The sequence below is a fragment of the Hylobates moloch genome, unplaced genomic scaffold (assembly GCF_009828535.3).
Source record: "Hylobates moloch isolate HMO894 unplaced genomic scaffold, HMol_V3 SCAFFOLD_22, whole genome shotgun sequence".
In the NCBI taxonomy this organism is placed as follows: Eukaryota; Metazoa; Chordata; class Mammalia; order Primates; family Hylobatidae; genus Hylobates; species Hylobates moloch.
Window position 1 is genome coordinate 7,916,211 of NW_026652297.1, and position 13,318 is coordinate 7,929,528.

General features: G+C 40.1%; 1 protein-coding gene across 8 annotated transcripts in view; it reads right to left on the minus strand.

Moving 5' to 3' along the window:
- PLS1 (plastin 1) overlaps positions 1-13,318 on the minus strand; it is a 140,880-nt gene that overhangs the window by 57,354 nt on the left and 70,208 nt on the right. Inside the window, exon 1 of one of the 8 annotated variants that reach the window (XM_058433629.1) lies at positions 4,498-4,781. The exons of the other annotated variants lie outside the window; for them this stretch is intronic. The gene's annotated coding sequence lies outside the window, so the exon portion shown is untranslated. Of the gene's footprint in view, positions 1-4,497; positions 4,782-13,318 lie in introns of those variants that run through there. 8 annotated transcript variants of the gene reach the window in all.

Here is a 13,318-nt window from a genome sequence, read left to right on the forward strand (position 1 = left end):
TCCCTAATTTTTCAGTGAAACACATCAATTTTCAAAATAATTTATTCACTGAAACTTCAATGATCATTGAAAAATTAAATTGTGTGAAGCCGTCTAAGAGTATGGCTCATTTGTGATCTGTAGACAAATTTATTCAGGAATTTTGGTGTTCTTTCAAAATAACAGATTTCTATCTCTTACAATTTTTCTGGAGCCTGGTTCTAATTAAATGTGCAATTAATCTTTTGGTCTTATTTTAAATATACTATTGTCCGCTATTTTTAATTCTACACTGTTTTTTAGAAAAATTCTAAAGAGCTCAAATCAGTAGAAAAAGGAGTAAATAGAAGTCATCTTACTCCCCAGATGCAGTTTCTTACATCTTAGCACTAAATACTCATTTCATTGGATTCGCACCTTTAGAAAGATTTACTATATTTAAAACTATTTACAGGCATACTTATTTTGTGTTGAAAGAGATTCGTTTTTTTTAGGATTGTTAAGCATAATTCCCTGGGTCTGCAAAATGTTACTTGTGTTGTGGCTGGCTTTGAATCTCTGTGGTTTCAGTCATCCTGTATATCCTTTCCTGTATTCAAAATGCTTTCTATCCCTTGCCTCAAGTTTTAAAAATAGTGACCCAATTTTAGCATTTGCACTCCACAGAAAGGCTGCAAATTAACAGTGTCTGTGTTGACCTTGCATTTGAAACAATAAAAATAAACCTGGGGTTATATTCTTTCCTCATGCCTATTCAAATTTATATAATTTGTTAATTACATAGAATGTTTTTAGTCTCCTATAATCAGGCAAAAGCAACATGTAAACTTATCAAAAAAGCAATTTACCCATACAACATTGTTTCCTATTTTTAAAGCTTTGTTTTTATAGATAATAAGTGTAAAGATGTTGCTTTGAATACTTTGGTATTAAAATGAAACAAACAGAAAAATATAAAAGGATCTTCAAGATTGGATACAGACAGCTCCTAACTTACAATGATTTGACTTAGAATTTTTCAACTTTACAATGGTGTGGAAGTTATACACAGTCAGCAGAGAGCGGTATGATACTCTCACTATGCTGGGCAGAGGTGGTGAGCCACAGTCAGCCACACGATTACAAGGGTGAACAACCAATACTCTACATTTACCACGTTGTCAGAAAGTTTTGCCCAACTTTAGGCTACTGTAAGCATTCTAAGCACGTTTAAGGTACGCAATGGAAAGCTATGAGGTTCAGTAGATTAGGTACACAAAATGCATTTTTTACTTACAACGGGTTTATTGGAATGGGACTCCTCTATAAGTTAAGGAGCAACTGTACTCTCAAAAAAACAAAACAAGATGCAGAAAAGTAAGTGTGGCAGGGGAAGGAGAGTGATGGTATCAGCTGTATGTTTATAAAACATTTTCTGGAAGGGTACAAAAAAATGGTAACAGTCGTGATTTTTACATTGTTAGTCTCATGGCAATTCAGGGTTGTTTCTATTGCCTTTTTTTCCTGAAACTGTTCTAAGAAGGGTTTTAGATTCTGCCAATCATAAACAACTGCTCTGACTAACTTTGGTAAACTTTTAAAGGCTCAAGGAAGAAATATGAGGGAGGATAAAAGACCAAATCCAATTTTACCTAAATTTTCAAAAGTCTCTTTTAGAATGTGCTTAACTTTCCAAATATATATTTGGTTGTGTCATGGTATACTTGAGGATTAGGCGAGGAAAAAAGAGGCTTTAATGGGTGAAAGAAGGTTCCACTTTACATGATTTTTGCTTAAAGTGGAAGTAAATTAGCCAGGCATGGTGGCATGCACCTGTAATCCCAGCTACTCAGGAGGCTGAGGCAGGAAAATTGCTTCAACCCAAGAGGCGGAGGTTACAGTGAGCCGAGATCATGCCATTGCACTCCAGTCTGGGCAACAAGAGCAAAACTCCATCTCAAAAAACAAAACAAAACAAAACAACAACAACAACAACAACAAAAAAAAAAGTAAAGAAAAAGAAAAGAAAAGTGGGAGAGGAACTGATCCTCTAGGAGAAATGGAGACTGAGGCAGACTGGGAAGAGGCTTACTCTTCATTATATGCTTTTTGTATTCAGTTTTTTAGACTATCAGCCTACCAAAATAAACAAATAACTGAAAAGCAAAGGCAATTTTGGTAAAACATTTTTTTAAAATGAAACAAATACTAGTGGTCTAAAGATACACATTACTGGATACTGATAATCATAAAATTATATATACAGTACCTATAGTGACCATTTTAAATAAGAGCACCTATGTTTCTTTACAAAGCAAAATCTATGATTAAAATAGTGAAATAATTTATAGCTTTCCACAAAGGCACCTTTTCATTTCCCAGCTATTCTATTTTCCCATCTTCCACAGTGGCCCTGTCACAAGTCACTTGAAATTCTGATTTCTCAAGCTAGCCCCTGACTCAGGTCAGCCAGCTTTTCCCCTTATCTGTCCTCCAAAATTTCCTTTTTCCTTTATTCTTCCTCATCTAGAAATATGAAATATAATGGCAAATATTGAGGGCTTTCAATGGGTCTTGAACTGTGCTAACCTCCTCACATACATGAGCTCACTACGCATTTATCTGCTCTACTGATGGTACAAGCATCATCCCTTAAAAATGTGTATTTGAGGCCTACAGAGATTAGATGACCTGCCCAAGGAAGGTAGACAAAATAAGAGATTCAAAAGCCAATGTTTTTCTAGTGCCCAAGTTCTTAAGTTCTACATGTAGTTACATGTAGTTCAATTAGCATCCCTACGCTCTCACGGCAAGCATCATAACTAGTTTTAAAGAAAGGAATGATGACTACTTAACACTAAAATGTGAATAACCAGTAAACCAAGCCCATAAAGTGTTAATTCTTCCAACTATATTTACATTACTATTTAATCAATATGTATACATCAGTAAAATAAATGAATCACATCTGTTTCTCAAAATCATACTAAATGAAAAAAGCAAACTGCTAAAGTATACATACAGTATACTATTTATTATAAATTATAAAAACACAAAATACTATATATGTTGCTTATGATCCCATACATATGTAATAAAACTTAAACACACACGATAATAACACAAATTCAGAATAGTGATGGTCTATGTAGAGGGAGGCAAGGAGCAGGGCTTGCAGGGTAGGGCTGGATCTGTTACATCTTTTTTTTTTTGGAGACAAATTCTCACTTTGTTGCCCAGGCTGGAGTGCAATGGCATGATCTCAGCTCACCGCAGCCTCTGCCTCCCAGGTTTAAGCGATTCTCCTGCCTCAGCCTCCCGAGTAGCTGGGACTACAGGCGCCCATCACCACACCTGGCTAATTTTTTTTGTATTTTTAGTAGAGACAGGGTTTCACCATGTTGGCCAGGCTGGTCTCGAACTCCTGACCTCAAGTGATCTGCCTGCCTCAATCTCCCAAAGTGCTGGGATTACAGGCGTAAGCCAATGCCCCCAGCCTGTTACATCTTTTTTAAAGATACAGTTGAAGCAGTTATGGCAAAATGCTAATGTCTGCTCAATCTAGGAAGTGAGTACATGGACATAGGTTATACTAATTCTGTATTTTAGTCTTTTGCTTTAAATAATTCATATTATAAAAAATTATTCTTAAAGAGAAAAAAGGATGCTTCTTAATCCAAAGCCACAAGCCACTAATAAAGGAAAATCAAGCCATAAAAATAATAAAAAATAAAGATGACCAAGAGTAAGTTTTTGAACAGAGGAAATTTTACCAAGGCTTTAGGAAACTTCTTTTAACTACTTCAATCTTGAGAAATTAAAGTAATTAATATTATTGTGGGAGAATAATTTATTGAAATGTTAAATTGTGTTTATTCTTTTTCCTCCTCAATTAAAGCAATAACACGCTGGGCGTGGTGGCTCATGTCTGAAATCCCAGCACTTTGGGAGGGCGAGGTGGGCGGATCACGAGGTCAGGAGTTCGAGACCAGCCTGGCCAACATAGTGAAACCCCATCTCTACTAAAAATACAAAAATTAGCCAGGTGTGGTGGCACACGCCTATAGTCCCAGCTACTCGGGAGGTTGAGGCAGGAGAATTGCTTGAACCCAGGAGGTGGGGAGGTTGCAGCAAGCGGAGATCGCGCCACTGTACAACAGCCCGGGCGACAATGCGAGACTCCGTCTCAAACAAACAAAACAAAACAAAACAGCAATATCACTATAACGCTTTCTTATCTGAGGGACTCTGGCAGCATGGAAGGCAAAACAAGTCTAGAATCTGTGGTTCCCTCAGTCTTTGGGAAGAAGCATGAACCTCCTAGAGGGCTTACTTAGGTTGGATGTCCTGGCAATCGGATCTGGGGAAGAGGCCACCTCTGTGAAACCACTAGATGAGGAAGGCAGAGAGAGGGAAAGATCGTCCCCACGAGGAGGAAGGGAAAGATCGCCCCCACGGGGAGGAAGGGAAATCTCTAGGTGCCGGCAAGTAAGTCGGCTGCTTGCTGCCCTAGGGGTGGCAGATGCAACAGAACCTCACCATTAAGAATCTGCAGACTAAGCCAAGGGGTGTTTCCCAGGCAGCCACTGAAGACTGATGAGAGAGAATAGAAGAGCTTCCTCTCAGCCTTTTGCTCTCCATTAGACCCAGGACAACAGAGGCTGAGGAGCAGATTCCAGGTGCCTGAGAAAGACTTGGCAGTATTCAGGCAGGATGAAGCATGACAATAAAAATAAAGTTGCTTTAAAGAATATCAAGAAATGTGATCTTTCTTTTATCTGACTTTTATGGAAAAAGACTTGATAGTGTTTCTCTGGAGAATTGACTGAGATCAGAGGTTCTAGAATATTTCAGTATCTCTGGTGAGTAGAAGTTCTACTGGTACCCCATGTCCTCTTCTTCTTCTTTGCAAATTATTGTCTCTCTCACCACAGCCCTTCCCTTTTCCTATGTTACTTCCCATTTTCAGCCCTCCATTACAAGTTTACAGATCACAAGGTCACTAAAATAAATCACTATGTGGAAAAAAAAAAAAAACAGCTAAGAAATAGTTGAAGAATTCTCCTTCTAGTTTAAAGGAAAACCTGGAAAATATTTTCATCTATTTGTCTAGCAATCTCCTTATTCAACCACATTTCACAACAGGGAGCTGTATCATTCATTTTGGAAAAAGTTAAGTATTCATATTCCATATCAACCTGTCCATTTTTTATCAGGTTTTCTTTAACTGGAATGTCTACTGACTCTTGAATATAAGTATGAATTGGGATATCATTTATTTTGTTAAATATTAGTCTCCTACTCTACATAACAGCCTTGACTGTCCTTTGGACAAAGGGTAAAATATATGAAAACAGTGCAATATAATTCAAAAATTTCCTGGGCATCCTTCAGCACTAAAATAACTGAGCTCAACTTTTTCATTCATTCACAAGGGACAGCTATGATAGAAAACTTTTCTTAAAAATTGGTCAGGTGCGGTGGCTCATGCCTGTAATCCCAGCATTTTGGGAGGCCAAGGTGGGCAGATCACTTGAGGTCAGGAGTTCGAGACCAGCCTGGCCAACATGGTGAAATCCTGTCTGTACTAAAAATGCAAAAATTAGCCGGGCGTGGTGGCATGCACCTATAATCCCAGCTACCTGGGAGGCTGAGGCACAAGAATCGCTTGAACCAGGGAGGTGGAGGTTGCAGTGAACTGAGATTGCACCACTGCACTCCAGCCTGGGTGACAGAGTAAGACTCTATCTCAAAAGCAAAAAAAAAAAGTAATTAATTTGATTGCCAACAGCCTGGATTTGCCAAATCCTGGGCTATTTTAAAAAGACAATTTTATTTTCAAACACATAAAATGATTTCCCACATGCTTAGACAATCTTAGAGACCCTGAGAACTTCAATTATGCACCATTACGAAGTGTTAAGCCAGGAACAGCGCACCGGGGGTGAAGTGACACTGGTTCCAAACTGACTGACTCTTTTGTGATCTCTTTTTTTTTTTTTTTTTTTTTTGTTCTTGTTGCCCAGGCTGGAGTGCAATGGCGTGATCTCAGCTCACTGCAACCTCCACCTCCCGGGTTCAAGCGATTCTCCTGCCTCAGCCTCCCTAGTAGCTGGGATTACACGCGCCTGCCACCACGCCCAGCTAATTTTTTGTATTTCTAGTAGAGATGAGGTTTCACTATGTTGGCCAGGCTGGTCTCGAACTCCTGATCTCAGGCGATCCACCCACCTCAGCCTCCCAAAGTGCTGGGATTACAGGCATGAGCCATGGTGCCCGGCTTGTGATCTCTTAAAGGGAGGCCTGACAATCTCCTACAAAAACAAAAAATAACAATACACTGTTATTTTAACATTGGGACTTTTTCTGCTTCAGTCTTCCCAAGTATTTACCATTTCATTATACCCCACATTGCCAAATTAATGTGGTCTCTGTTCTCCACTCTCAGTTTGACAGCTTGGAAGGCCAATTCCCCCATATCCTTAACGCCTTCCCATTGGCATAAGACATCATCACCTCTGTCTTTTCCTTTGCTCACTGTCTTCATTTCTTATGTATTATTCCGTTCATGTACATTAATTTATTCTTGGTTATGTGTTGTGTTGTAATGGTCTTATTTTGCTATTTTATTTTCATCCCACCTTCCTATCATTGTTTGCTCCTTGCAGGTAAAGGATATTTTATATTTTCATATTCCCAGTGGCCTTGTGTTTTATATGTGGGGAAAGGTTAGTAAAATTCATTAAAGGTAATATTTCTTTAATATTTCTCTTCACAGAGCATAAGGAGTACTAGGTAACAAAGGGCCAAATAAAACAACAGTTTATGGGAAATGTGCCACCAACTGACAAGAGGAGACGAAGAGTTTCTATACGTCAGTAACCAGTTCTCTTCATTCACTTACCCATTTATTTATTCAACAACAACTTATTGAGCACCTGTTTGCTGTACCCCTTTACTGTGCTGTGTATTAGAAGCACAAAGACTAATTTGACAGCATTCAAATTTTTTAATCCACATGTTTATACATGGTGTTTCTTCTAAATCTATCAAAATAATTTTTGTTGGGCCAGGGGCAGTGGTTCATGCTGTAATCCCCACACTTTGGGAGGCCAAGGCCAGAGGATTGCTTGAGGTCAGGAGTTCAAGACCAGCCTGGGCAACATAGTGAGACTTTGTCTCTACAAAAAAAAGAAAAAAAATTTAAGTTAGCCAGGCATGGTGGTATGCACCTATAGTCCTACTACTTGGGAGGCTGAGATGGGAGCATCACTTGAGCCTAGGAGTTTGAGGCTATAGTGAGCTATGATTGTGCCATTGCATTCCAGCCTGGGCAACAGAGCAAGACTCTGTCTCAAAAAAATAACAGTATTTGTAAACTTTTTCCTAATCATTTTACAAAGGAGTTAATGATATAGCCTTCATTCTTCCCTAGGTGAAGCTTTTAAGTTCTGATCCTCTTGTGCAAACACTAGATATATAAACAAAGAAATCTTCTAGCAAAGCAGAGAACAGACAGGGCTTACCTACATCCCCTCCGTACTGCATCACCACACGGGCCACCACCATGGTCATCTCCATGACCAGCCACGGTCATTATATTCCCATGCATTTGCAATTTGGGACTGGCCTTCACTGGCTGTCAGACTTGCCACCAACACTTTTCTACTATTTACTTAAAAGCCCCAACATGTGGCCCCTAGTAAGGGAGTTTAAATTCATTCATTCATGTATTCAACAAATACATCCTATTTGGCTGGGCTAAATGAAGATATAAAGATGAGTAAGAATCAGTTTCTCCTAAAACTATACTCATACAATATAGTGCTTATAAGGTTCAACTGTTAATGCCTGAAAAGTTTAATTTAAACTGATTTTTTGTAAATAGTACAATCTTATGATTATTGCTCTTTGATGAACAAATTAGAATCATCTTCTAATTCACTTTCTGTTTAAATCTGGATATAAAGGGGTCTCTTTTTATATTATATACCACGTATTATAGGAGTTATTCAGCATATATCATATATGGCTTTGGGTTAGAAGTTTCTGAACTAGGGCCAGGCATGGTGGCTCACATGTGTAATCCCAGCACTTTGGGACGTCAAGGTGGGCAGATAGCCTGAGCTCAGGAGATGGAGACCAGCTTGGGCAACATGGTGAAACCCCATCTGTACTAAAAAAAATACAAAAATTAGCTGGCCATGGTGGCTTGCACCTGTAGTCCCAGCCATTCTGGAGGCTGAGGTGGGAGGATTGCTTGAGCACAGGAGGTGTGGGTTGCAGTGAGCCGAGATCATGCCACCGCACTCCAGCCTGGGCAACAGAGCTAGACCATCTCAAAAAAAAAAAAAAAGAAAAAGTTTCTGAACTAACTGTAACCAAGGCAATTGTATCATATAGAATGGTGATGTGAGAAGGCTAAAAGGGGTGGGTGAGAATATGCATATGTACACACATACTCACATGCATGAGTTTAAGAGAAAACAAGAATAAGAGAAAGACAAAGACCAAAGACGTGAAGAAAACAGAAACAAGCTCTTGGAAAAGCATTTGGTATGAGAAAGATTCACATTGCAGCAAAATTATCCCTTTCTTCATTAAACCTAAGTGCAAGTCAGGGGTGGCAGTTACCAGAATAACAATGTAAAAACATGCAATGAGTCAGCAAGTATTTGGTGAAGAAAAATATGGACGCAGACCCAAAAACTGGCTGTACAGAAGGACTTAGAAGAAATAACTTTCCCAAGGAAAGACAACATACTGAAATCAAAGCTGCTGGCACCACAGCTCTGACTTTACTTTTTAACACATGGGATTTGGTCACTCAAGCACAGAGGTTCAAATGTTATTTGACTGGTGCAACTGATTGAGTGAGCGTGCAGAGTTAGACTTGCTTACTGAATGGTTAAATTAGCATGCCAAAAACAAGCAAACAAACAAACAAACAAAAACCAACAGCAATGTAGTCTCTTCTCACAAGGCCTTTATCCCAGAGTTCTCCCCATTATCCATGGCTAACACCAAACAGGCGCTATTCAGTTTTGAAACCCAAACACTTCAAGTGATCAGTGAGGAAGTACATATTGAAGGGATGGCCTAGGCAAAGAGGGACAAGGTGAAATGTGTGCCTCACCTTGGTCCCCCAGCATCCTACTCTGTGCCCTCGGCTCCACTCAGATAGATGCGCTAATGGATTTGCCATGCCTTTGAGGACACAGGCACTGCTCCCTCACTGTAGCCTGTCCAAGGGGCACGAAAATCTTTGCCTCTTTGTTGATAGAGCCAAGGTTAGTAAGTTTGCTTAGCTGAAAAATAGGAAACTAGATTAAAAGTATACATAAAAGGTGCAAAATAGGATTTACTGACCAACGCACAATAAAAAGTATCAATAGGAGACTGACTGGAACCATTTGTAGGGGTGAAAGAAAGGGAATGACAGTCCCCAGTACTTTCCTAAAGCCTTAAGTCCTCTCTAAATCCAACATTGGGTGAATATAGATAACTTGCGAGCTGAGGAAATTAGAATCTACGAAGTGGGAATCAGTTCTTCTGAGGACCTGCTGAACAATGATGCCCCAGGGCCCCAAGCTCAGCAACACTTCCAATCTATAGCCATGAACATTCTTCCTGGTTCCTGAAGTCCTGGATGAAGAAAGAGGCCCCTCCCCATTTGACTCCCCAACCTTTACCCCTTCCTTAATGTGTCCATAATGCCTATCCCCTGGAAATCCCATCCATGTCTCTAAGCCTACAAGGGCCAGGCAGGAAGTCAGAAGTGTGATTCAGGCCTGGTAAGGGATGGGAAGGGCTCTGAAAAGGAGCAGCCACTGCTGAACTCCAGTGGACTGTTGCCAAGAAGAATGAGGCCCAGGGTTGCTAGATCTTCTGATTTTTCAAGGAAAGTCAGAGATCCATATTTTTATGTGAAATTTGATTTTTAAGCTTTGGCAAACAATTTGAATTATTATAATAAAGCACTGTGTGTGCCAGATGAGTCCTTCAGTCTATTAAGTTTGGTTCCTCACCTTCTTGATTCTGTTCATTCATTGGCCTCCCAGGGAGCCTTGACGGAAATGCCGTGTGTTTCTTTAGAAATACTCCCATCAGCTGGGCACAGTGGCATGTGCCTGGAGTCCCAGCTACTCAAAAGGCTGAGGTGGGAGGATTGCTTGAAGCTAGGAGTTCGAATCCAGCCTGAGCAAGATAGTGAGACCCCGCACCCCCGTCTCCATCTCTTTGTTTTTTTGGGTTTTTTTTTTTTTTTTTTGAGACAGAGTTCCTTTCTTGTCATCCAGGCTGGAGTGCAATGGCACAATTTTGGCTCGCTACAACCTCTGCCTCCTGGGTTCAAGTGATTCTCCTGCCTCAGTCTCCAAAGAAGCTGAGATTACAGGTGCACATCACCATGCCCAGCTAATTTTTGTATATTTTTAGTAGAGATGGGGTTTCATCATGTTGGCCAGGCTGATCTCGAACTCCTGACTTCAGGTGATCCACCCGCCTCGGCCTCCCAAAATGCTGAGATTACATGCGTTAGCCACTGTGCCCAGCCCTGTCTCCATCTCTTAAAAGTAAAGAAAAAAGAAAAAAGAAAAAGAAACGCTTCCGTCAAATTAGCGCACTGAGGGCCAGAAGAAAATATTTGGTCTCTAAATTTGTCAAAACCCAACTTCAGTTTTACACCACTCATCATATCCCTGAACCCAATAAGGGGCATTTCCAATTGTCACTTCCTCTGAAAGATGAGGGGCCAGCAGGTCACAAGCCTATTAACCACAGAGACTTTCCCAGCTCAGGCAACTGGGCCTGCCCAGCATCCCAGGATCTTTTTCTTCTCATTTAGTATTTATATCCCATCTACGGTTCCCTACCCCTACTCCCACTTTAGGCCTTCCCTGGCTCTCTGGGAAAATTCAACACATGAGCATTACCCAAGTCCCCATCATTATAATGTCAGTATTAACACTTCAAGTATAATTTCCTCAACATGTTTTATTTTCTCCTTCAGCAACTATTTCCCTTCTTCTGGCAACAGTCCTAACTTTAGTTCTGATGTTCCACCTGTAATGATACATCCATGCCATTTTTGGCTGAAGTTCCAGGTCCAAGCCATGCAGCACATCATATTCCCTGGCCACAGGGATTTTGCTTTAGGAATAGGCATAAAATCCAGCTGGAGCCAACAAGACGTAACAAGGCTTTTGTAAAGCATTATATAATGAGAATCCCCACATGATCCCCTGAATCAGAAAGGAAGTAGAGGTCAGAATAGCTGCAGCCATCATGCCTCCAACAAAGAGAGAACACAAGGCTAAGAAGATGCCAAAACCAGACAAAGATTAGCCGGGCATGGGGGTAGGCACCTGTAGTCCCAGCTACTCAGGAGGCTGAGGCACAAGAATCACTTAAACCCGAGAGGCAGAGGTTGCAGTGAGGTGAGATCACACCACTGCACTCCAGCTTGGGCGACAGAGCAAGACTCAGTCAAAAAAAAAAAAAAAAAAAAAAAAGAAGAAGAAGAAGAAGAAGCCAAAACCAACACTGCAGAAAACAAACAGTAAAGACAAGACACATTCTGGCAGGGTTGTCAGGAATTCAGAGTCCTGAATTCCATGTGTTTTTTTTTTCTTTTGGTGGTTACTCAAAACAATTTATTAAAAGCCATTTAAACTGGGTTTCTATTGCTTTGAGCAACAAGTGTCTAAACGAATATACAGAGAGCAAAAACAATCTACATGAAGAAAATGGGAGGCAAGTCACTTCCTCAAAGGATGGAGAATATTTGGGCATTCTGAATTAGGAAAGAAAATTAACTGTATTTTCCAAATAAGTTTATATCTAGATAATAGGCATTACTTTGGTCATAATTTGTATTTTACCACCACCTCACCTAATCCCAGTAACTCAGTGTATCAGTGAACCACAGAAGTCAGTTTATAGTTGCTCCCACATCGATCAGCAGTATTAAAGATTATATTCATAGCCTAAGAGTCTCTAGACCTATGATTGCTTTGTACCTTTTCTTCCCTTTCCCTTCATTCAGAAAAATTCTTCCTATTCACTTTTTTTTTTTGAGACAGAGTCTCACTCTGTTGCCCAGACTGGAGTTCAGTGGCGTGATCTCAGCTCACTGCAAGCTCCATCTCCCAGGTTCAAGCAATTCTCCTGCCACAGCCTCCCTAGTAGCTGAGATTTCAGGCATGAGCCACCATGCCTGGCTAATTTTTTGTATTTTTAGTAGAGACGGGGTTTCATCATGTTGGTCATGGCTGGTCTCAAACTCCTGACCTCAGGTGATCCACCCGCCTCAGCCTCCCAAAGTGCTGGGATTACAGGCATGAACCACCATGCCTGGCCTTTTTTTTTTTTTTTTTTGACATAGGGTCTCACTCTGTTACCCAAACTGGAGTGTAGTATCATGATCACAGTTCACTGCAGCCTGGAACTCCAGGGCTCAGGTGATCCACCTTAGCCTCCCGAGTAGCTGGGAATACAGGCGTGTACCACCAAGCCCGGCTCCTACTAACTTTTAATTCACCTTCAGCTAAAGATGACAAAGTGAATAGTAATATATTATGAGAAATAGGCAGGTCTTTCTGGCATGAGGCAGGGCAGGGCAATCTAGCTGCAATGACATACAAAGTCAATAAATCATTAAAATCAGGAAACTTCTAAAGTATTGCATGTAGAGAGAAAAAAGCAATTTACTTAGTATCTGAGAGTAAAAAATATATATGTCCAAGATGTTTGCAGATTTATCCAACATCCTACCAAAAACAGGTACACTGAGTGGCAAGTACCTTTAAGTTAGATTTCCAAAGTGGTGCCTGACCCAGATCTCAGTAAGACCCACACTATAATTTGCTGTGTGGCATGATAATGTTCTTTCAAAGCACAAAGGGAACAAGAAGGATGCATGGCAGACAATTCAGGAGTGAATGAAGCTGAAAAAATTCAAAACTTTCCATTTTTGTACAGGCATTTTTATATATGGTCAGATATCTAACATAGGTACAGCTTCTCAAAAAAATTGGCCTGAAATAAACCTTATGTAGGAACATTAGAAATGAGAGCTTCTTTATCAAATCTATTTGTTGTTTTTATTATTGTTCTGAAGTTCCAGTTGACAATAATAATGTCACTATATTGCTACTCATAATCACACAAGCTGCCCAATTCTCTATTTTCAAATCCTGGAGGAGGAAAATATTCCGAAAACTGATGCCTCCCACAACTGAATTTTCTCGTCTTTTTTAGTTTGTTCCATTAAACTATACTTCAATTTCCTTCATGAGATCACAGCCTCAACAATTTTAGTTAAACCTTTACCTATAGACTCCAAACTTTTCAACAATCT